The sequence below is a fragment of the Lepidochelys kempii genome, chromosome 23 (assembly GCF_965140285.1).
Source record: "Lepidochelys kempii isolate rLepKem1 chromosome 23, rLepKem1.hap1, whole genome shotgun sequence".
Classification (NCBI taxonomy): Eukaryota; Metazoa; Chordata; order Testudines; family Cheloniidae; genus Lepidochelys; species Lepidochelys kempii.
In genome coordinates, this window is record NC_136402.1 from 2,270,530 (window position 1) to 2,294,642 (window position 24,113).

Below are 24,113 nucleotides of genomic sequence, written 5' to 3' on the forward strand. Positions count from 1 at the left end.
ACACAGCTACAAAACTTATCCTAGTGGAACTTTCAGGTCTGGCATTTGCTACATGATGCAATTATTCAAAGCACTGGAAAGAACAGGTGCGTACTTGTATAACAACCCTCTAGGGCTGTATCTACACAAAGAAAGAACCGGGGTCAACAGAAGTATCATGGGGTCAACCACATTTTCTGTAAAAAGCACTGAACACAGTCTGGTGAAACAGACAAAGATCATTAATAAAAAGTCTCTGATGTCTCAGTTATTATTTCAGAACATCTAGATTGTTTAGTTTTCTAGCCAAGCACCTGGGTCCCGTTATCTTGTTGTAGTAGACCTTTCAAGTGAGACTCAATCAGTGGTGATATCTCTATTACACTGAATAGTGAGACAATTCATCTGCGACAGCTGGATTCAGACATCTTCATTCTCAGTATTATATATATATTACTGGGAAGCATGTATTTAAGATTTCGCACTCCAAATCCACAAAGAATTGTCAGAATTAAATGTCATGCTGAGAGTTGTAACAAGACACTATATGGTTATGACTAGATTGCTGGTTATGAACAAACCATGGAGGAATGAGGATAAAAATATTTGGCTCTTGTATAGCACTTCTCATACAGGGCTCTGAAAAAACTCGACAAATAAGCCTCCCAACACTGCTGTGAGGGAAATATAGATGGACAAACAGAGTCACAGAGTGGCTAAGAACAAAGTTTCTACTTGAAGATACCTGGGACCTGATTTTCAGATGCGCTGTGAACCCACAACTCCTACAGAAATCAATGGGACACTGCAGCTCTGAAAAATCAGGTCCTAGGTCTCTCAAGCTGAATACTCAAAAAATAGCTATTGGACACTTGAAAATGTGGGCCTAAGGTCACAGTTATTGACAGAATTAAAAATACAATCCAAAAGGCCTGACTTCCAATCCCTGCTCTAACCACTATAAACACATTGATTACACAATACAATACCTTGCTGGCCACATTATCCTGATTCTATGAGTAATAATTACTAATAGTGCATACTTTTCCCAAGATTTGGCTTTCACTTAAAAGCACTCTGGAAGCATATTTAATATAACAATACATGCAATAGTAATGTTAATAAATAATACCGAATACAATCGCCCAAATACATATGAAAAGCATTTCCCCTCAGCAGGAACAACGGAACAGGAAAAAAGTTTCTAAGCCAAGTCATTTTGGAGATAAGACAAGTCCAAAAACATAAAGTTAGGAAAAATCTTCAAGAAACTAAAGACAACTCAGTTTTGAACCCCACTGTATTCAAAATGTCTTATTGCTTCAAACATCCCAGAAAAAGATCAACCCGGAGAAAGGTCAAATACATAAAATTTCAGGTGGATTGGTTTGGTTCTGGCTAAGTTAGGGGTAGGGAAGGATAGTTTACAATTCCCAATTCTCAGCATAAATGAAAGTCTGAGGCCTTGAGATGCACACAGCCTTTGACCATATGCACTAAGGTGTGTGTGAATTTTTTTCTCTGCCTGTATGAAATGTCTTGGGAAGCCCACAGCCACACAAGGGCAATTTACTACTTGTTTGTTCAGGATATAACCTGTTTACCCCCTGGATGTGGCATCTATACGCATGTGCTTACATGAAAACCACGTTTTACCACTACGTAATAGTAACAAACTCTTCTCAAAATAGCAAAAAGTTACTTCTCATATAGGGCTTGGTCAGCCAAAGTGCTGGGTACCAACAATTCCCACAGAGTACTTAGCATCAAGCAGGATATACTCAGAATCCTGAAAGATTGGCCTTAGCCCAGCAGGAGAAACTAAGTTTTAAGTATGTAGATGACACAGTTTTAAAAACATGGCAAGGATGTTAGAAAAATATCTTTCTCCAAGATGCCTTGTGTGATTTCTCCCAAAGTTTCAGAAAATATTACACCCTGGGATAAGATACAGCAAGTGAAATTTTAAATTTAAGTAATTTATACACACTTCCTCTGACACTAAAACCAAACCAGATTTATACTGGGAAACTAATTGTAACCTTAACTATGGAAAGACCATAATGTCACTGAAATCACAGCTGGACATTTGGACCATCCATCCTCTTGACCACTGCAGGATTGCTTCCCCTCCAAACTATTCCCTAGGGCTTTGTCAAGTTGTACATATTCCTACTGTTTTCCTTGGAAGTCTATTACACCATCTAATAGACACCTTACTGTTAGCATATACTTGCTCTCCTCCCTGACATTCCACCTAAAACATAGTCACTGTATTATCTGGTGTTTTGTTCATCCCTTATCTTATGGCAAGATGGGCAAAGTTTTCAAAAGTGCCCAACCAACTTAGGAGCCTAAATACTAGTGTCTTTAGGCTCCTAAGTCACACAGGCACTTTTCAAAATTTTACCTAATATGTCCAAATAAATTGTTCTCTAGACAGAATCTTTCATTCTCTCCAGTCTGTGTTTAACTCTCCTACTACAGAGGGATTTGAAGAATGGGATCATATTACACACAGTGCCTCTGGGTTTATATCCTCCCCATCAATTAATCTTTTTTAAAGTTTAATTTCTTACTTTTAACTCCAATTTTCTCTGGCTTCCATTCACCTTACTTAATGTTAAAAAGATGAAACAAGTTCTTGAACTTTTGAGTCTGCAATGAATATAGGATATGGCATTCATTGTTCCTTTTTCAAAATAAAAATAAAGTTAATTGCAAAGTATCATGGATCATAAGAAAGAGATGACACCTAAAAACACTCAGATGCAGATTTACATAAAACAAAAATGTACAAAATATAGTTTTAGTGCTCTGTCTTAAGGCATCTATAGTTATTTTTGTCACTAGCCTCCTGAGACAAAAGCAAATTAAAGCAACAAGAAAAATAATCCTTTCAAACAAAGTGAGCCTGCCTAAATTTTTCACTCACAGATTTTGTGTTACTTTGTAAGATTTAGTTTGCCTCCGATTTCAATGGCCAAATTATTCCCAGGACCACTGAAAAACCTCTACAATAATTACCATCAATTTTAGCAAAAAGAAAAGGAGTACTTGTGGCCCCTTAGAGACTAACCAATTTATTTGAGTATGAGCTTTCGTGAGCTACAGCTCACTTCATCGGATGCATACCGTGGAAACTGCAGCAGACTTTATATATACACAGAGAATATGAAACAATACCTCCTCCCACCCCACTGTCCTGCTGGTAATAGCTTATCTAAAGTGATCATCAGGTTGGGCCATTTCCAGCACAAATCCAGGTTTTCTCACCATCAATTTTAGACATTCCTTCTGTTGAGGCCTGTCAACTCAGAGCTACACTGAGATAAGGAAATTTGAATTTATACGAGGGTACAGTCGCAAAGTGGAGATATAATGCAATACCAGATTTATAAATACTGCCATAACTGGTTTATTTGTACTTTAAAATTTCAATGTAGGCTAATATTTAACGGTTCTCAATTGTATTATTATTGAGGACTCCTTTGAGATAAAAGAAAAGGAGTACTTGTGGCACCTTAGAGACTAACCAATTTATAGTTTCCTTCCCTTTAAGAGCCCTGCTTGTCTCCTTTTTATGTCACAATCAGTAATTCTGTGGCATGCCAGTATGATCTGAAAGCTAGGAAAGGTCCAAGATGTATCATAGCAATTTTCTGGGAGAAAAAAAAATCTAGCGCGTCTCTTCTCACCTCAGTGCACATGCGTAAATACCATTAGCAACAATAGGAGTTACACACATGCGCATGAAAAAGGAAATAACCACCTTTCACCTCTGTGTCAACCACCTCTACCAACATCACAATAAACAGTTTTTCTATTATGCACTAAGAACGGGGGTGGTGGTCTGATAACCCCACAACAACAACAACAAAGCATCCCACAGTGCAGAAAGCTGAAAATTACAATTTCCCTGTAGGGTCTGCAGTGAGGGATTTGCAGAATCTGCAAGAATCCTGCAGGGAATCAAGGAAATCTCCATTTCAATGCATACTCTGCTGAAGGATCTGCAGGAATGCTCCACCCTTCCCAGCTGCCTTCACTATATTTTTGCAATGGACAGGATTTTTTAAAAAGTGAACTTACAGGTGATTTCTGCAGGAATCAAATTTCTAAACACTCCCCCTCCTGCTGCCAAACAAAGTCTACATACAAATTTTATTTTTATGCTACAAATGGCTATCATACATAGTTAGTAAGGCTAAGTATTTGGACTGTTTTCTTAATAAATGAAGTTCTGTTCATATTTCGAAGAGTTTTTTTTTAAATGGATAGAGTTCAAATGAGCATGCCCATATCACTCCCAACCTCAAATAATTCCATCACCTACCCATTTGGGGGGATTCAGTTAAAAACTGCTCTCATTTCTAAAACCTTCCATGGACTTGATCTAACCAATATCATAAACCTTATTTCTCTGGTCCCATCTATACAGCAACTATCACTATAGATAATGGCATACAGAGTACACTTATAAAGTTTGCGGACAATACTAAGTTGGGAGGGGTTGCAAGTGCTTTGGAAGATAGGATTAAAATTCAAAATGATCTGGACAAACTGGAGAAATGGTCTGAAGTAAATAGGATGAAAATCAATAAGAACAAATGCAAAGTACTCCATTTAGGAAGGAACAATCAGTTGTACACATACAAAATGGGAAATGACTGCCTAGGAAGGAGTACTGCAGAAAGGGACCTGGGGGTCATAGTGGACCACAAGCTAAATATGAGTCAACAGTGTAACAGTGTTGCAAAAAGAGCAAACATCATTCTGGGATGTATTAGCAGGAGTGTTGTAAGCAAGACATGAGAAGTAATTCTTCCCCTCCGATTAGGCCTCAACCGGACTAGTGTGTCCAGTTCTGGGCGCCACATTTCAGGAAGGATGTGTGAAAATTGGAGAAAGTCCAGAGAAGAGCAACAAAAATTATTAAGGTCTAGAAAACATGACCGATGAGGGAAGATTGAAAAAATTGGGTTTGTTTAGTCTGGAAAAGAGAAGGCTGAGAGGGGACATGGAAACAGTTTTCAAGTATGTAAAACGTTGTTACAAGGAGGAGGAAGAAAATTAGTTTTTCTTAACCTCTGAGAATAGGACAAGAAGCAATGGGCTAAAATTGCAACAAGGGAGGTTTAGGTTGAACATTAGGAAAAACTTCCTGTCAGGGTGGTTAAGCACTGGAATAAATTACCTAGGGAGACTGTGGATCTCCATCATTGGAGATTTTTAAGAGCAGGTTAGACAAACACCTGTCAGGAATGGTCTAGATAATTAGTCCTGCCATGATTGCAGGGGACTGGACTAGATGACCTCTTGAGGTCCCTTCCAGTTCTATGATTCTAGGACTATACCGGAGGATCCAGTATCAACATGGCAGTGAAAAAACAGACTGACAGAGCCAGAAGGGTACCCAGAAGTCACCTACTACAGGACAGGCCCAACAAAGAAAGTAACAGAATGCCACTAGCCATCACCTATAGCCCTCAACTAAAACCACTCCAGAGCATCATCAAGGATCTACAACCTATCCTGAAGGATGATCCCTCACACTCACAGACTTTGGGAGACAGGCCAGTTCTTGCTTACAGACAGCCCCGCAAGCTGAGGCAAATACTCACCAGCAAGTACACACCACACAACAAAAACACTAACCCAGGAACCAAACCCTGCAACAAACCCGGTTCCAACTCTGTCCACATATCTATTCAAGGGATACCATCATAGGACCTAACCATATCAGCCACACCATCAGGGGCTCGTTCACCTGCACATCTACCAATGTGATATGTGCCAGCAATGCTTCTCTGCCATGTACATTGGCCAAACCGGACAGTCTCTATGCAGAAGAATAAATGGACACAAATCTGACATCAAGAATTATAACATTCAAAAACCAGTAGGAGAACACTTCATTCTCCCTGGACACTCAATAACAGACTTCAAAGTGGCAACTCTGCAATAAAAAAACTTCAACAGACTCCAACATGAAGCTGCAGAACTGGAATTAATTTGCAAACTGGACATCATCAAATTAGGCCTGAATAAAGACTGGGAGTGGATGGGTCACTACAAAAACTAATTTCCATCTGCTGATACTCACACTTTCTTGTTAACTGTTTGAAATGGGTAACCTTGATTACACTGGCCTCATTAGCACTACAAAAGTGATTTCCACCCTTCTTGTCAACTGTTGAGAATAGGCCACTTCCACCTTAATTGAATTGGTTTGTTAGCACTGACCCCCCCACTTGGTAAGGCAACTCCTATCTTTTCATATGCTGTGTACTTATACCTCTCTACTGTATTTTCCACTCCATGCATCTGATGAAGTGGGTTTTAGCCCACGAAACCCTATGCCCAAATAAATTTGTTAGTCTCTAAGGTGTCACAAGGACTCCTCGTTGTTTATGCTGATACAGATTAATACGGCTACCACTCTGAAATGAAAATACTGAAAACCATTTTGAAGACCAACACTAAATGATCTATAGGAATGGTGAGAGGAATGCTGAGTGTCTTTCTGTTTATATCCTTACCACCACCATACTGATAGACCACAGTCCTCACCCTCCCAAGACGCAATTAAAACATGGTTTGGACTCACAATGTAGACAAAACCAATCATATTTGAACTGTGTTCCCACACAGTCCCTATGCACCCTGATTCAGGAACAGGATTCAGTTCAATCCCATATACCTTGCAAGATCAAGTCATGTTTTAACTATGTTCCGAGAGGGAAGTGTGGGAAGAGGAGACACTATTGTTTCCCCTAACATGATAGTTATTAGAGTGTAAATGAGATCTTGCTCTATATTCCCCTCACCACTTCTAAGGCTCGTTTATCACTGGTGTCCTCTCTGCTCTTCCACACAATCTCACTACTGCTGTAACTCTTTTATTTAACTCAGTATTTACAGAGGCTTTATATGAAAGATGAGACACAAAATAAAGTTGTAGTGTGAAGTCATATTGTAAAAAGGGAAATAAAAAGGACAATAATATTATAAAAACTATCCTCTGAGTGTCCTAACTGTGAAGACAGACAGGAGGTAAATGCAGGGATTTTACTAGCAGTGGATCAATTTGACCCATTCCTAAACGTAGTAAGTTCTCAGTCCCAAAAACCAATAAAATCTGTTTATAAATCAGAAATCAGTGCCTGTATTATCCAGCCCTGTCACTGTATCTGAACAGACCTTTCAATAAAGGCATAAATGTTGACACTTGATGCCTATCTGGGTTTTGGAATTCTTTAAAAATCTGAACTCTGAGGTTGTACAATAGAATATTTCTTTCTGACATTAATTTCTATTCATAAGGGGTGTTAGTAAACTATTTAGGCGATGAGTACTAATGCCAAGGATGCACTATGCTGTCATGGATACAAGGATTGTGAGATGTAACCCTGACCCCCAGGAAAGAAGTCAAATCTCCCTCCCCCAAACATCCACACCTCTAACACTGTAGCTCTCAACAGTAGGGCCTTTCCATTAAAAACAGGCAAGATGATTTTTAAACATTTTTCTTTCACTGCATAATGAAAAGAAGAAAGAAAAAGCAAGTTAATGGATCCAGGTGTTTGACTGTTTTTTTTAACATATGTTGAAACACATATGACATACAAGAATAAAACTAGCAACCACTCCTCACCTCCAAATGGTATCTTACTCCCCTCAGCTATGGTCAGCCTTCACCTTACCTCTCCCTCCCTCAAACCCTGGATAAATAAATGGACTTTGGAGCATGCCTGAACCTGATTAGATTTGAGCACTTTTAGATTGAGGTGTTATGGACTAAATGATAAAGAGATGAACACTGCTGTGGCCAGCTCTGACTCGCCTGATGTTGAAGAAAGTTTATTTTTCATTGACTCTGACTCTAAATAATTGGTGGCGACAGTAACCTTAATGTGTGCCATGTCATTTTAGATATCATAGTTTCCATATGGTGTGCATAACAAATTTTAACAGCTCAGTCCAGTGTTCTAGCTTTGAGAGCCAAACCAGAACCTACACGTGATGGTTCTAACTTAAAAATGTTCTGTCTTGTCCAGGTCTAGCTTTTGCTTTCATTTTGTTTTTGCTTTCATTTGTTTTCACACTCATTTATGTTTACCAGTAAGTTTGAAAGGAATGTAAATCACCCAGGGAGAGAGCAGTGGTTAAGGTTTTACAGCATTTACGAGACACTATCATCCGTGCTGATTTTCTATAGCAACATTTCTTTTTAGAATCTGTTGGCCTCGCCACCCTACTTCACTGATTACTTTGGGTGACATCAGCTAGTTTTCACCAAAAGAAACTTGTAGTACTATAAACTATTTGTGGGCCTTCTTTGAACTATAATTTTATCTCTTAGGAAAGGGATAGCAGGGACTGGAAACATATTTAGTTTTAACTTTAGGGACATAGGCAGATTGACATGCTCTGCAAAAATTTTGCTGCATGCATGTATTAGCAAAGACAACTATAACAGGAGATGAAAAAAAACAGCATGTTGACATAGTCCCAACACACTAAGAGTCTAATCCTATAAGGTGCAGAGGGCAGGTGAGGATACTCAGTACCTCCAACAATGGGACCCAAAATTTTGAATTACTTTCTCAAAATTCAAAACCCTTGCATTCTAAAATTAGTTGGACTGATCTGTCCTTTATAATGCATATCATCCTAGAGATGAAAAAGTAGTTCTCATATTAGGCTAAAACTAGGTAAAAGGAAAACATTTCAAACATGAAACTACCTGTGCAAACTTCCCACCTTGTCCAGATCTATTACTTGACATTCGTATTTTTTTTCCTTTGAAATGCAATTTCTATTACCAGTAGTTTAAAGGAAGACAGGGTAACCTAATGGTTAAAACAGGGTCATGGGAGTCAGGACTCCTGTGAGCCAATATTCAGTGATGCCATGCATCTGCACTTCCCGAACCAGAATAGAGAACAAAAATATCCAGTGGCCAGAGGAGGATTCCCTATGTGAATTTGGACAAGAGGATTCATTTCTCTGTGACTTAATTTCTACCATCTGTAAAATAGGGATACCAACACTTAACTTTGTAAAGCACAGAGATCCTCAAATGAAAGGTGCTCTAGAAGAACAGCAAATGATTTTATTAAGGCAAAGGAAACTAAATTTTAAATAAGCTTAATTTTCCAATTCTATGGTTTGAATAATGGTCTAGTGTCACAGAGGCCAGCTTCTCATGCGTGATGCTCAAATAGCATAGCAATGGGTGCCATAAGAACATTGAACATAAAACAGACAGATTTTGCAGGGAAATTTTCATTATGTTTGTAACATGAGTCTGCTGCCATGGAAATGAATGTATCAGATTATCAACGTTATGACGACTTCACTGCAGAATCATATTGGGTGTAGAGGGGAATAGGAAGGACGATTTACATTCCCTTAAACCATGATGGGATAGGAGGGGGTGTGAAAATTAGTTCCCCAAATAACATCCTTAATAAAAAAGTATATATACTTTGTGCCACAAAACATTTCTTCTGCTGTTCAAATAATAAAAAACAAAAAACCAGTTTATCTGTTTTGGAAACTGGGACTTGATCAGCTGGAATATGATGTTTTATTTATAAACAATGCATCCAAAACCTACAATTTAACTATTAGCTGCCAAACATGCTAACAAAACACTAAAATTGTCCACACAATTCTGCTTATATTCAGACTAAATATCTAACGAAGAAAAAAAATTAACTGCCTCCGCCATTTCTTTTCCTGTAATCCATAACAGCTGCAAAAAGTCACTGTGATAATGATTTACATTTCCACAGTGCCTTTCATCTAAAGATCTTGAAGTGATTTTCAATTAATTAGTTAGCCTCAAACCCTTCAAACAATGTGAAGTACCTTAATATCATTATACCCATATTATAGACTGGGGCTGGGATTTTAGAAGTATCCTAAAGGAGTCAGGTGCCCAACTTCCAATGAAATTCACTAAGTGTCTAACTTCATCAGGCTCCTTTAAAAATGGCAGTGGGGGGTGAGGAGGAAGTGACCTATACATGATTATAGAGTGACCAAGAGAACCTAGAAGCCTGATTCCCAGAACCCCTAGAAAATACAGCTGCCCTGACATTGGCACTATGGAGGATGATACTTTGCAAAAAAAACGACTAGTGTTACATAAATATATTTAACCCAAAACAATGTAACATTATATTGTATATAGCCATTTTTCTGTACTTTAGTATTTTTTTAAAAAAATCCCCCTATGCTGATTTCTACAGTTAGCCTTCAAACACTTTCCCCCCTTCTCCCTCCCGCCTAAAAAAATAAATAATAATAAAAATCTATCAGGGCACAATGACTTAATGCATGTAGAGTTTATTACAATAAAACTGAAGATGATAGAATACTGTATTCTCATTCCTAATTACATTAATGACAATTGCATTGCACTTATGCCACTCTGAACATTGCCATTGTCAACCCCAAATTTTAAGACAGGTTTGAAATGTAACAATAAATATCTGCAGAATGTTCAAACCTGGCGCTCCCACAACCATTTGGAGGCAAATTTTAGTAATGTACAAATTATAAAAAAGGTTCACCAATATGTACACACACATTTAACACAAAAACACACTCATTTTATTTTTATATATATATAAATAAAATTCTCAGACAAAAACTACATTAAAATGGGCAACATTTGAGAGCAATTTAAGGGTAAATGAACATTACAAAGATGCTACAATTATCCCAAGAACAAGCATTACAAACAGGAAATTTAGAGTCAAGGTTACACTTAAAAGAAATCTAAACCCACTAAGGTAAGAAAGGCATACTTAAGGCACTCAAAACAACCTTAACTCTTCCCTGTAGGGACACCATGCAACAATCATACAATTTGTATTAAGGCATTTTAGGGTTTATGGCCCCAGATAACATTAAATGGATTTTTAAAGCCACATACACACACACAGATTTTGCTAGCAAGGTTCTGGCATAATTTCCCTAACCTGCATGGACAGAGAGTGGTTGTTGTTGTTCAAAGAAAAGGAGTACAAATAAATTGGTTAGTCTCTAAGGTGCCACAAGTACTTCTTTTCTTTTTGACAGGTTTCAGAGTAACAGCCGTGTTAGTCTGTCTTCGCAAAAAGAAAAGGAGTACTTGTGCTCATTATGCATCTGATGAAGTGAGCTGTAGCTCACGAAAGCTTATGCTCTAATAAATTGGTTAGTCTCTAAGGTGCCACAAGTACTCCTTTTCTTTTCTTTTTGTGAATACAGACTAACACGGCTGTTACTCTGAAACCTGTTGTTGTTTTCCTGAGAACAGTGCTACAAAACAGGACTATGGGCAACTTGGCAGAGGACTAAGGCAGGAGTTCTCAAGCTATTTCATTAGTGGGCAAAGATGTTGGAAGGGGGGGTCCCAAATACAATTTTATCTGTAGCGTACACAGTGCCTCAGATTGATGAGGTTTTCCACACTGCCAGTCAAAGAAACACACAGAAGGAAGTATGTCTAGAGCAGGGGTTGGCAACCTTTCAGAAGCAGTGTGCCGAGTCTTCATTTATTCACTCTAATTTAAGGTTTTGCGTGCCAGTAATAAATTTAACCTTTTTAGAAGGTCTCTTTCTATAAGTCTATAATATATAAACAAACTATTGTTGTATGTAAAGTAAATAAGGTTTTAAAAATGTTTAAGAAGATTCATTTAAAATTAAATTAAATTGGACTGGTGGCCAGGACCTGGGCAGCATGAGTGCCACTGAAAATCAGCTTGCGTGCCGCCTTTGGCATGCGGGCCATAGGTTGCCTACCCCTGGTCTAGAGTATCCAGTTCTGAGCTCTTCATAGCCTGGGCCATATGGGTTTTAAAGATACTATTTTACACTGGAATGATTTTTTTTCTTTTTCAATTGGGTGGAAATTTTTTGGGTTCATTTTATTTTTAACAACAGATGTTTAATTTTGAGGAAGTTTTGAGAAGCTACCACATTTAAGGATTTTTGCATATCAACAGGATTTATACACCAAAACTTGAGGCTAAAGGAGGGGATGAAAGAGTGCAACTCAGTATATGATATTTAGCAATAATTCACCTTCCCAGAAGTCATATATATATATATACATACATACACACACACACACAATGTTCTTAAAGTCTGTAAACACACTTATATAGGAAAACTATTGGCCAAAATAAATATTAAGGAATTGAAGTACACCAAAACGTATGAGCATCAGTGAAGATGTAACAATTCAACCAAAGGAGATTCAAAGTTATTTGGTCCTCAGCGCACATCCCCTTTTTCTCCAGTTATTTGCAGAGGTCTCAGACCAGCATTTGATACCATACTGGCTGCAACAAACTGATGATACACATCTTGACACACATCATGTCAGACTGGTCTCTGAATTGCTATGCTTTGGGTGGTTTTAGAGAACATTCTTTTACATGTGGATTATTTTTGGTGTGCACAATAAAGAAACTACAGGTGCTGAACTATCCAGGTGGGAGAGGATGGTTCAGTTCTGGTCCTAGTCCCTCCTCACGTTGGTAGGCAATGGAAGCACTATGTTGGCAGTATGCTCAGTCTTATGGAGTACGAAAGAATGCCATGCAATGCTCAAGAGCAGATCCTCCACCAATTAAGGTGTAGCACTAACTCTTAAATGAAGTCCATGTCCAGCCATACAGATGTTGCCCCTGTGTGGGCTGCAAAGGTGTTAAATTTGGGAAGGAAAAGAGATTACATGATCCAGTGTTTATGATGTCAATCATTTCTCACAGTAACACTTTGCACTTATACAGTGTATTTTATCTTAGGAGTTTAGTGCACTTTATAAAGGTGAGTAATATCTCTATTTTAAAAGAGAAACTTGTATAGAGAAGACCAGGGTCTTGAACAAGGTCACCTAGTAAGTTAATGGCAGAAACAGGAATAGAACCTATGTACTGTAATTTCAGTCCCCTGCTCTAGCACTAGAATAGACTCCTTGTGGCATAGGCGCCCACTCTGTGAGTGTTCCAAAAATATTAGTGGGTGCTTAGCACCTAGCAGCCAAGCTCCCCTCCTCCCCCTAGTGCATCCTGCCTGCTGGTGGCCCCACTGATCAACTCCTCCCCCTCCCTCCCAGCACCTCCTGCACAGGGACCCTGCACCTCCTGGGATAGGGGGTTGGGGTGAGGGCTCTGGGAAGGAGTTTGGGTGCAGTAGGGGGCTCAGGGCTGGGGTAAGGGTGCAGAAGGAGGTGCAGGCTCTGGGAGGGAGTTTGGGTGTGGGAGGGGTCTCAGGGCTGAGACAGGGGGCTGGGGTGTGGGCGGCTCCCAGAAGCAGCAACATGTTCCTCCAGCTCCTAGGCGGAGGTGCAACCAGGCAGCTCTGTGCGCAGTCTCTGCCCGCAGGCGCCACCCCCGCAGCTCCCATTGGCCGCGGTTCTTGGCCAATGGGAGCTACGGAGCCGGTGCTCAGGGTGGTGGCAGCATGTGCAGAGGCCCCTGGCCATCCCTCTGCCGAGGAGCTGATGGACATGTCGCTGCTGCCTGGGAGCCGTGAGGAACCCGGTAGGGAGTCTGCCAGCCCCACTTCAACCAGACTTTTAACAGCCTGGTCAGCAGTGATGACTGCAACCTCCAGGGTCTCTTTTTGACTGGGAACCCTAGGTGGAGTGAGGGTGGGCCTGGGGCAGAAGGAGGATACACTACTCCCCAGATAGAGAGGAAATCGGCATCTATACCCTGTGGGTAGTGTCCAATGACTCCTTAGATGACTTTGATGAGTGGTGGGCGCTATCCAGGATTCTCTGCTCAGTTTCTCTCTCTGGCTCCCTCACTTTTAACCTTTGACCTCACTCTCATTCCTGTTTTCTCCTTCCTTGTCCCACCTACTCAACTGCAATCTGGGCTTACTGGTTCCTCCCACTTAGTTGAGGGAATGGGCCTTTAGTTTTGAGCAGGCCTAGACCTACCTGTCCTAGTTCTGCAAATAGTAAAATACACTCCCTCCCAGAAGAAGGATGACTTCAGGTGGGGAGCTTCCAGGAGGCATGACTGGTCCTTTGTATGGAAATGTCCTTAATAATTATAACCCAGGTTGATGGGAGGAATTAGGATACATGAGAAGAAATATTTTTAAGTATGAATTCTCTCTCTACCATATTTAGAAAGATACCACATATTTTTTTTTAAAAGATGTGACAAGGCTGTTTGAAAGAATGTTCAGTTCTTGTCTGGTTGATGCTGCCATGTCCCTAGGTGGTGACTGAAATGTCTCATTTCTAGGTCAGGGGACCTTCCTTTTAACAATGGAACTCTGAGCCTGACTGCCCTCTGTTTCTCCTTTCCCTTCCTTCCCCCTCCCCCAACATGCTATATTTACTTGTAACATTTTGCTTGAAATCACTTCCAGACTCACATTCCCTCAACCACAGCAGGAGGAGGAGTACAATAGAAAGCAAAGTGTTCTCTTTTCAGAGGATAGGAGAGAGAGAGAGAGAGGGAGGGATGCCTTCCTCTGCACTTGCTGTGTGCAGGGCAGAAATCTTCCTTGAGTCTGAAAACCCTCATCATGATTTGCCTAAACAATGAGCAACACTGGGTTGTTTTCTGACCCACCTCTTAAGAAAGTCTTAGTTCAAATACATTAGCAGAGATTGTTAATCATTTTGGTTGTCAAAAATATTTTAAGTGAATTTTATGATGGTGAAAGGTGCCAGAATGACAGTCCTTGGAGACTAATGTCCTTGATCCACAGAGTAATGTGGGCTTTCTTGACAGTGTGCCTTACATCCCAAACCTGTATGGATCACCTTTAGCACCTTTGTCTACAGCTGCAGTGAAGATGAATTATGGACCACATTATTTGCTAATGTAGATGCAGCCACGTAGGCCAATTAAGGTGGGTGAAAGAGAGGGAGAGTGTGTGTGTGTGTGTGTGTGTGAGAGAGAGAGAGAGATGGACACCCACCCTTCTAGGAAATGGGCTAAAACCAATAGTTTACTTACACAGAAGATGGTTGAAGGGTGACCAGATAGCAATTACTTTTGACCACCACTGACTTGAAACTGATTTCAACTGTTTTTTTAAGCTATTCACCATTTTCATGTTACTTTTCTAACCAAGGCTTGAAAAAATCCATTTGTCCCGGATGAGTAGGGAACTTTGTCTGGTACATGCATCATCTTTCAGGTATTTCAGCTGCTTATGGGAACAAAGAAAACTTTAACCTGAATGTAAACCAATAATTTTTGTCTTCCTGCCTTTGCTGCTGCTTAGAGCTTCCACTAACTGCACCAGAGTGAAAACTGAGCAGAATCTTTTTTCAGTTCAGGCTGGTTTTCAGTTCTCTCTGGGCAGCAATGAAAATGACAAGAATCAGGTCAATTTCACTCTGCTGATGCTTGACAAAGCAAAGAGTAAAAGCAGAGACAGACAGTGGAGTCAGGTACTAAAACGTGAAGGCTGGGGAAATGGAGTGACAAAAACAGTTCCCTGCAGCAGCCAGAAAGTTCATGGAGGGGTAAAGTTGTCCTGAACAGTGGAGGCACCCTTTCCCTCCCCCTTCCATCCCCCACTCTGCGCATGTTCCTTCATATCCATCTGTAGCAGCAATCATCTTGCTGTTAGTGGTCCGGTAAAATTTTCGAGCCCTCTTCATGCATGGATGGGGCTGGGAAAGAGGAAGAGGTTGACAGAATATGTTAAAAAAAGAGAAGTAAAGAAAGAGTTGGAGGGAGAAGAAAATATATCAGAGGAGATGGACAACACAATGATTAGAAAGTGAATAGAGGAGAGAGAAAGAAAAAGGGTTAGGGTTAGGGTGCAGGAAACACACCAAAGACAACTCAGGAAAAGATATACCATGAACTATTATAGAAAAGAGAGAGCGGAGACAGGAAAGGAAAGAAACTAAACAATAGCAAGAGAAATGTAGTAAGTAGGAATGTTTGAATGAGATATGGTAAATATATTATTTGACTGTTTTAGTTTGGGTTAAAATGAATGTTGGCAAAACTAGGGTTTTTGTGGTACTGAGACCATCTCTATAGCTGGAAAAATCCTGTCTGGCAAATATAATGCTACATTAATACTGGTGTAACTCAGCAAATATATTCCATTTTTTCTCTATTCAATCAGTTCTGGTAGCAAGTTATATTTGAAAAGACTTGTTAAACACAAGGTTGATTAACAATATGTTACAATTAAATACAGTACGCAACTTTTTTAGTCTTTTATACTGCAGGAGGAATGTGGCTTTGGGGAGGGCCGGGGATAGCACAGGTATTTTTCATCTTGACTAATAAGCTTAGTCCTAAGGAAGCAAGTGCAGGTAAAATTTTTAAGCCTTGTTAAAGTCCTTGAAGTCCACTGAGGATTTCAGCCACTGGTGGACAGCAACCACCATAGCTACAATAGTGCAAACCCCTAGTGTAGACAGGGAAGTCTGCTATTTGCATCAGTGAAGCTTACCCTAGTATCAAGGAGGGGTAAACTCACTCTGTGTAACAGTGGGTTTTCCGGTCTATGCTAGGGGTTTATACCAGTGTAGTTATTTAGTGATTGGTCACCAGTGGATAAGATCCACTTAAGATGGTTGAGATCTTATCAACACTGGGGTTTGATCAGGACAAACCCCAGTGTTGATAAGATCTCAACCATCTTCCAATATCTCTATACAACATATAAAACCCATTAATGATAAAGGCGGCTTGGGTTATTTTATTATTTTTTTAAAAAGGGATAAGAGTGGACACAATATCTCAAATCTGTGATTTATACTTTTGATGAAAATTATGTGATTATGCATCTTAGTGGTGACCAGGATGATTTACAAAAACAGGCTGTCCTTGTTCTAGTTGGCGGGGGGGGGGGGGGGGAGTGTGAGAAGGCTGACTGTATATCTGTTTACTGCATTAAAAGGTTAGTCTTGTGCAAACTCCTTTGCTATGAGACAGATATGGAAAGGATGACAATTATAGCTGAGGTTCCAAAGCCCCTGAGGGCAGGGGGAAACTCTGAAGGTGTATTCTGAGTTGTCATGTGCAACCGAGTCTATGATATGCCATCAACCTGTTTGACTGTTTCAAACAGAAGACACTGAACAGATGTGTGAGTCCCCAGCTTTGAGAAAGCAAGAATGCAATAGTGGATGGGTTCCAACCACAAATAATGAGAAGGCAACACTGCTTTGGGGCTGAACTGATACCCCCGATGGTTAACAGCTAATGCAGGTGAAATCAAATGTTACTCAAAGAAAGGAAGGAAAAGACAAAACAACCCTGCAGAGATTATTGATAACTGAAAATTACTATTGAATGACAGCCAGTATTGTACCACTGCTCGTATGTTTGCCTCAGCACCAGAACTGCCTTGAAACAGTTGTTCTTTGAGGGACAAATGCTACCTTCAAATGCATATTGGCAAGGTTTCTATTTATTTTAATGGGAGTCATGCACACAGATGAAGGCACAATTTCCTCCTTCCCTCGAGACTCAACATGGAAAGAGACAGTCCCTAATGTAAGTGATTTTATGAAGTTACCCCTCTAGACTGTGTAACAGAGTATGTTTACCTTCCTGATTATTCTAATGACTGCCAGTAAATCACTGTGGATCCCTCAATACAAAAAATTAATACAGAAATTATGAGTATATAAAGTAACAGAGTCATGGTGGGGGTGAACAAAAAGATATTAGTAATGGTGCTTTTTGTGAGTGGTGTGTAACTGCATTTGGAACAGCAAAGGATTGTAGCTTGACAACACTGAAGACTAAAGTCCTCAACCTATTTAGCCTACCTCAACCTTCCTCAGAGACTTCCTCTGCACTGCCTCACCAATTGGCTTGACCCTCACCTGGAAGGAACACCTCAGGAAATAAGAAAATAGATCAGTCGCCACAACAAAATTCAGGTTCTCTACTGAGACTACCAATATATGGGAGTGGCTCTCGTACCATGAAGATTAAGGCCTTGTCCACAGTGGAGAATTTTGGCATATTACATAACATTATGTAATATGCTTATGCCAAACACATGTACAAACTATCTAAAGGCATATTTTAGTTATACTGTTTATACACAACTGTTTATACACAACTTTTTTAGTCCTTTATACTGCAGGGGGAATGTGGCTTTGGGGAGGGCCTTCTACAAGTCTAAGTAATGTCTGTTCTTAGCCAGTACTAACTTGTGATGTTACAGTGCTAACAAAGTCAAGAAGCACTAGTAAACTAGCTAGCACATTACAGTTAGTCCTCCACAGTCCCACAGTATACTGGTCACTCATTTGGAAACTTTTGGTCTGTTTTCTGTATTCCCACAAGCTACTATGCATTATGGCTGTGCCAGGAACGATGGGATAGGTTTCCAGGAGGCTAGGTGCTTGCACTGTTTTACTATACTGTAAAGGTGTGTGGACAAGGGGATAAATGCAATTGAAATAGGACATACAGTTCAGGCTCTGAACTGTGCCAGTCACACACAGGCCAATATTAACATTTTAACAGCACACAGTATAATTGTCTAGTGCAGATGAGGCATTACCCACTGGGAATTGGCTGTGATATTTCTTTTAAACAAAGTATTGTGAATGGGGGAATATGCACATATAGCCTGACCAGTACATAGAAAAATATTAACGGCACAGTGAAATCCTAGTGAAAATTCACAGCAGAACAACAGGGAAGTAGTTTATAACTGGCACTGCAGTTTGCACATATGAAATAATTCAGGATTTTCACTCTGTGCACAACAGAATGTAACTAGATTCAAATTCACTATAAGCAGATTCTGCAGTCTTTATGTGACATTTGAACACATATATTCTGCATATTCTTCTTTTTTGAAAGGACTTCTCTATTTGGTGTCAACCTTTTGCAGGGGTGAGAGAACCCAAGGAAAGCTGAGCCTAGTTTAAAGGGTCTAGTCTCCTGCCTATGGTAGAGTTGCCAGGCGCATGGTTGAAAATGGACTCTGCCGGCTGGCTGTTAAAAGTCCTGCCGGTGGTGCAGCAGGGGCCTGGGGGCTAACGCAGGCTCCCTGCCTGCCCCAGCTCTGTGGGGCTCCCGAAAGCGGCTGCCAGTCCTTGTGGCCTCTAAGCACATAGGCTGCCAGGGAGGCTCCATGCGCTGCCCCCTCCCCTAGTGCCAGCTCCACAGATCCCACTGGCTGGGAACCGCGACCAATGGGAACTGTGGGGGCGATGCCTGCGGGCAGCGCACGGAGCCTCCCTGGCTACCCTGCACCTAGGGGCTGCAGGGACCTGGAGGCTGCTTCCTGGGAGCCGTGGTAAGCGCCGCTGGGACCCCACACCCTGAATCTTCTCCCACACCCCAACCCCCTGTCCCAGCCCAGAGTCCCCTCCCACACCCAAACTCCCTCCCGGAGCCCACCCCCCACCACTCTGCACCAGCCCTGAGCCCCCTCCTACCCCCAAACCCCTCATCCCCAGCCCCACCCCAGAGCCCACACCTCCTCCCACACTCTGGAGCCCCCTCCTGCACCCCAAACCTCTCTTCCCCAGCCCCACCCCAGAGTCTGCACCCCCAGATAGAGTCCTCACCCCCCGCACTCCAATCCCCTGCCCTGGAGCCTTCTCCTGCACCCCAAACCCCTCATTTCTGGCCCCACCTGGGACCTGCACCCCAGATCAGAGCCTAATCCGCTCCGCAGCCCAACCCCTTGCCCCAATAGCCCACTCCTGTACCCCACACCCCTCATCCCAGGCCCCACCCCAAAGCCCGCACTCCCAGCTGGAGCCCTCACCCCCCTCCCGCACCTCAACTCCCTGCCCCAGACCAGTGAAAGTGAATAAGGGTGGGGGAGAGCGAGTGACAGAGGAAGGGGAGATGGAGTGAGTGGGGACAGGGCCTCGGAGAAGGGGCGGGGCAGGGGCCGAGGCTCAGTGCAAGGCAGGGGTGTTCGGTTTTGCACAATCAGAAAATTGGCAACTCTAGCCAATGGATGCAGATTAACATTCACTGGATTTACCATACATGCAAACATATCAATTGAGGGCAAGTGACTAATTATAAATAGTTCTAAGTAGAAGCAGTAGTTTTTTTAGGGAAAATAAAGGAGGAAGATAGCTATTTGAAAAACAAACCATGTCCGTGGACATACACTGGAAGGGAAAACGCATGACAAAGGAAAAAGCCAGAGTTGGGAAAACTAACACTAAATGTGGCATCTTCATCTTTTCTAAAAGCTCCAAATCTATCACCATCTACATATTTTTTCCATTGGACTTGGAGAACTATTCTTTATTTAGCACCAATCCTTTAAAGACTTGGGGTGTAACATTTTCATATATTTTTAAATAAACTGTGAGGGGTGAAATCTAAACAGCATGCTACATTATCTATAATCTCCCTCAGTCTTAAAAAAGGCAACTGTCTCTTTTTATACATGTAAATTCCCTTGCCAAAAAGCTTCATCCTAACCCTTAACTTACTCTCCAAGATTATACTAAAATGAATATACTACAGTTTAAAAATATCTAAGTTTATCACAATATAAAAAGGTATATTTATGTATGAGTATATAAAATGTATGTGACCAAGAAGTTCAAACAATAACCCTTGTCCTTCCTTCATCCATCCTATTTCCCTCATATAATTTATCACTTCCACTTGTGGAGTTATGTCTGTAACTAGGACTTGATCTTGCAAACACTTAAGCACGTGTATATCTTTACTCAGTGAGCAGTCACACTGAATTAATGGCGATAAACATGAGTGAAGTCATGCCTAAATGTTTCCAGGACCAAGGCCTTAGGCCCCAATGCTGGAACTTGACGGGAAGCGGACAGTGAAAACAGATTCCCACACCCATCCAAAATCCTAGTGAACCTGCTGAGTCTCTATAAGAGCACAGGCGGTCTTTCCAGCCACATCACACCACCAGACTGGGGGGTTGAGATAGTAAGCTTTTTAGGGCAGGGAGTTGCATTTATTGTATTTGTCTGTAAAGCACCTAGAATGCACTTTGGATGCTGTATAAATAATTTCCTTCTTTTTCTGCACATAATGGAGACTTTGGATGACTTCCCCCTGACTTTTTACAAAAATCTTGGAATTAAAATTCTGGGTCAAAAGTAAGCAGGTTGTTAAAAGTAGAGAAGTCAGTGTGCACTTTCAAATTACTTGGTCTGTCCCTAGTACCTAAACCTTGGCACATGTATAAAACAGAGGTGGGGTTATGAACTTTGAGGGATGTACCAAGGCTGTCTTCTCCAGGCACTGAATATTTCCTTTATGCTTTGTAAATAATATTTGTAAAGGCTTTTTTTTGCTTTTAGCCTCCATACTCAGGTTGAAACTACAACAGGGGAGTGGGGTACCTAAAAAAGGGGGAACCTAAAAAAGTGTATTGTTTTATATTTCACATAGTAAGGCTCTGAAACAGAGCAGTGTTTGGTTTTAAGAAAAAGGATGCTATGGTAATTCTGTTCCAAATAAAATAGAACACCACCATATTTTAAATGTTTTCAATTAACTTTGATTCTCCCAAACCATTCTTAGCTGTAGTATGAGAAATACATTTACTCCTGGAACAGAACAAAAAAAAAAAATTATGAACTTTCATCTCCCACTTGGCACAGTACAGTGGATCTGCACCAAATGGCAAAGAAGCAAATAATAATTGGCAAAAGACAGGAACTTTGGCGCTGCTAAGGAGCATTCATGCAAATGCCACATGTGCCTAAACTACAGCCATGAAAATAGCAGCCCTGAACAATCAATTACACTCTTCATTTTTGGAATCAGAACTCTTTAAGGAAGAAAGAAAAATTCAAAGCTGCTGCATATGATCAATTTTAAAAGTTGCATTACTCTTACAGTAATAACTGAATGCTCTGCTTAGCAAGAAGACCAAACAAAGAACAGAATGCAGAGACTACTGTAGGATTTTGACACTAAATGATGTAATCTGTAAAAATTCACAAGTAGATTCATTACAGCGAAATACTTGACTGCTCAAGCACTTAAAAAGGAAACATCCACATGTCTATTATTCTGAAGCTCACCAATAAATGAGGCTAAATAACAAATGAAATAAAGCCACCCATATCACTTTGACTTCTTGTTCTAGAAAGATCATGGATGTTTAGTGCAATTATTTTAATAATAAAATACTGATTGCAAAACTGAAAATATTTTTAGTTAGCATTGAAAAGCAATAATACCCTACACACACTTCAGTGGATGATGAAGCACAATACTGTGATCTTATTTTTCAAATGCCATTTTAAAACCTAACCTGAGCACAACAGAATCAGTGCATCTCAGCCCCATATAAAGATATTTCTAAACACTTTTCCTTGTGTACGTGGTGGTAAACAGACAGTTTTGATAAGTACCACCTGTACTCACAGAAATACCACTGCAGAGAAATACACACAACATGAGTTTGACCAGAACCCTTTGAGTCAACCACAGAGAAAGAATCAGTCAATGCAACACACTCAGTCCCAGTCAATCTAAACTGGTTTGGAAAAGCTACTTATACTTTGCGTTAAAATAAGTTTATATACCTCACCAAAGTTCAACTACTTTTCAGTGAAGCATGTGTGTTGTTTACCAATAATACCTTAAGTATACAGATATTTGGATAAATTCTAGCAGAAATTTAACAGATTTGACAATGAGAAGGATATGCAAAACACAAGAAAAAACTGAGCAGAACATATTGTGTGTTATACTAAAATGTCCCTCCACTCCCCAAAATAGGGGCAATGCTCTCTCAAAAATATTTTTGTTACCTAAAATTTAAGTCAAGCCAAAATAGGCACACAAATGGAAAATGTGGAGTGTGTGAATATAATCAATTGCAGGTTTATTTACCAAATGTATTTTTAAAATGTATGCAGCCAAACTTCAGGACCACAAAAAAGTAGTGAGACACCCATTTGCAAAAAAGGTTAACAATGTTCATTTAGTTTTCTTTACCAGACACTGTAACCAAGTTGCACTGCATTTTTTTTAATCAATCAGTGCTGAGCAGACACACACAGGTTTGCAAAACAATACCAAAAACACAAGTCTGAAATTTCGTAAGGGAGGAGCAAGTGAAGGATAACCCTTAACTGGCAGGTCTTCTCTCCACAGTGGAGCTCCAGGCTTGATTTTACCATACCATGTCAAATCCCAATGTACCGTTTTTGTAATACCTTGCAGAGCAGCAACCATAAAGATCAGGCTTCCTTATTTTGACATTGCAAATCTGTTTTGCTTCACCTCTCCACTAAAACATTTATTTTAAAATCGAGCATAAGATAAGACCCATCTGTGGGCATCCGTCTTGGTTTTTACTTGAGAGGAGTGGGGGGTGGGGTAACAGAGACAGACGATGGCTTTACAACCTCAATCGAGAAATCAAAACCAAGTCATAACCATCCAACACTGCAAACTAACTGCTCATTTTTTTCCTCCCCAAAGCCCCCACCCCTTTACTGGGGGAGGGGGAGAAGGTTGATTCCAGAAGGTTGTGGGGATCTGAGAAAGGGGCACCCAGCACCCCTCCTTCCACTGCTCTGTCTGTGCAGGGAACGATAGAACGTTATGTGTCGTTTTATAAAGCTACATTGTATTCTTGTAGACGTGACCTGCAGACGCAGTAACAGGAGGCTGTTTGGGGGGGAACTGGATTGGGGGAGCAATGGAAAGGGAACAGGGATGCTACCCTAGGAGGGGTGCAAGGCTCCCTTTTCCCCCCTCCTCCCCAGTTTTTTTCGCCCTGTCACAGCCCTGAGTTGCAGGTAGAGAGAGTTAAGAGATTTAAAGAGAAATTGCTACATTGTAACAAACTCACCGTGATGTTTGAGCAGCAGTCAGCGCGGGGTCTCCGAGACATCCCCGCACGGGCTCCGGAGGCAGGACCCCGGCAGGCACAGACACATAGAGGTTCAGCTCACTGCCTGATTACATTTCAACAGAGCTTCCTAAAATGCAAAACACGGGAAGAAGGAAGGGAGGGAGAATAACGATTGTAATTCTATTTCATTTTTTAAAAAAAATTCACGCACCTCTACTAAAAAAAGAAAAGAAAATCAGGTATAACTTGCCCCCACCTCTTTCAAAGGATTTACATTTGTGATGCCCCACCCCCCTCTTTCAAAATAGCCACACACACAAGTGAGAACGGCA

At 40.8% G+C, this 24,113-nt stretch overlaps 1 protein-coding gene across 7 annotated transcripts in view; it reads right to left on the minus strand.

The window, feature by feature from the left end:
- BICRA (BRD4 interacting chromatin remodeling complex associated protein) overlaps positions 1 to 23,824 on the minus strand; it is a 114,564-nt gene extending 90,740 nt beyond the window's left edge. For all 7 annotated transcript variants that reach the window (XM_073322279.2, XM_073322276.2, XM_073322277.2 and 4 more), the window contains exon 1: positions 23,779 to 23,824. The gene's annotated coding sequence lies outside the window, so the exon portion shown is untranslated. The remainder of the gene's footprint in view (positions 1 to 23,778) is intronic.
- Between the last annotated feature and the right edge of the window lie 289 nt (positions 23,825 to 24,113).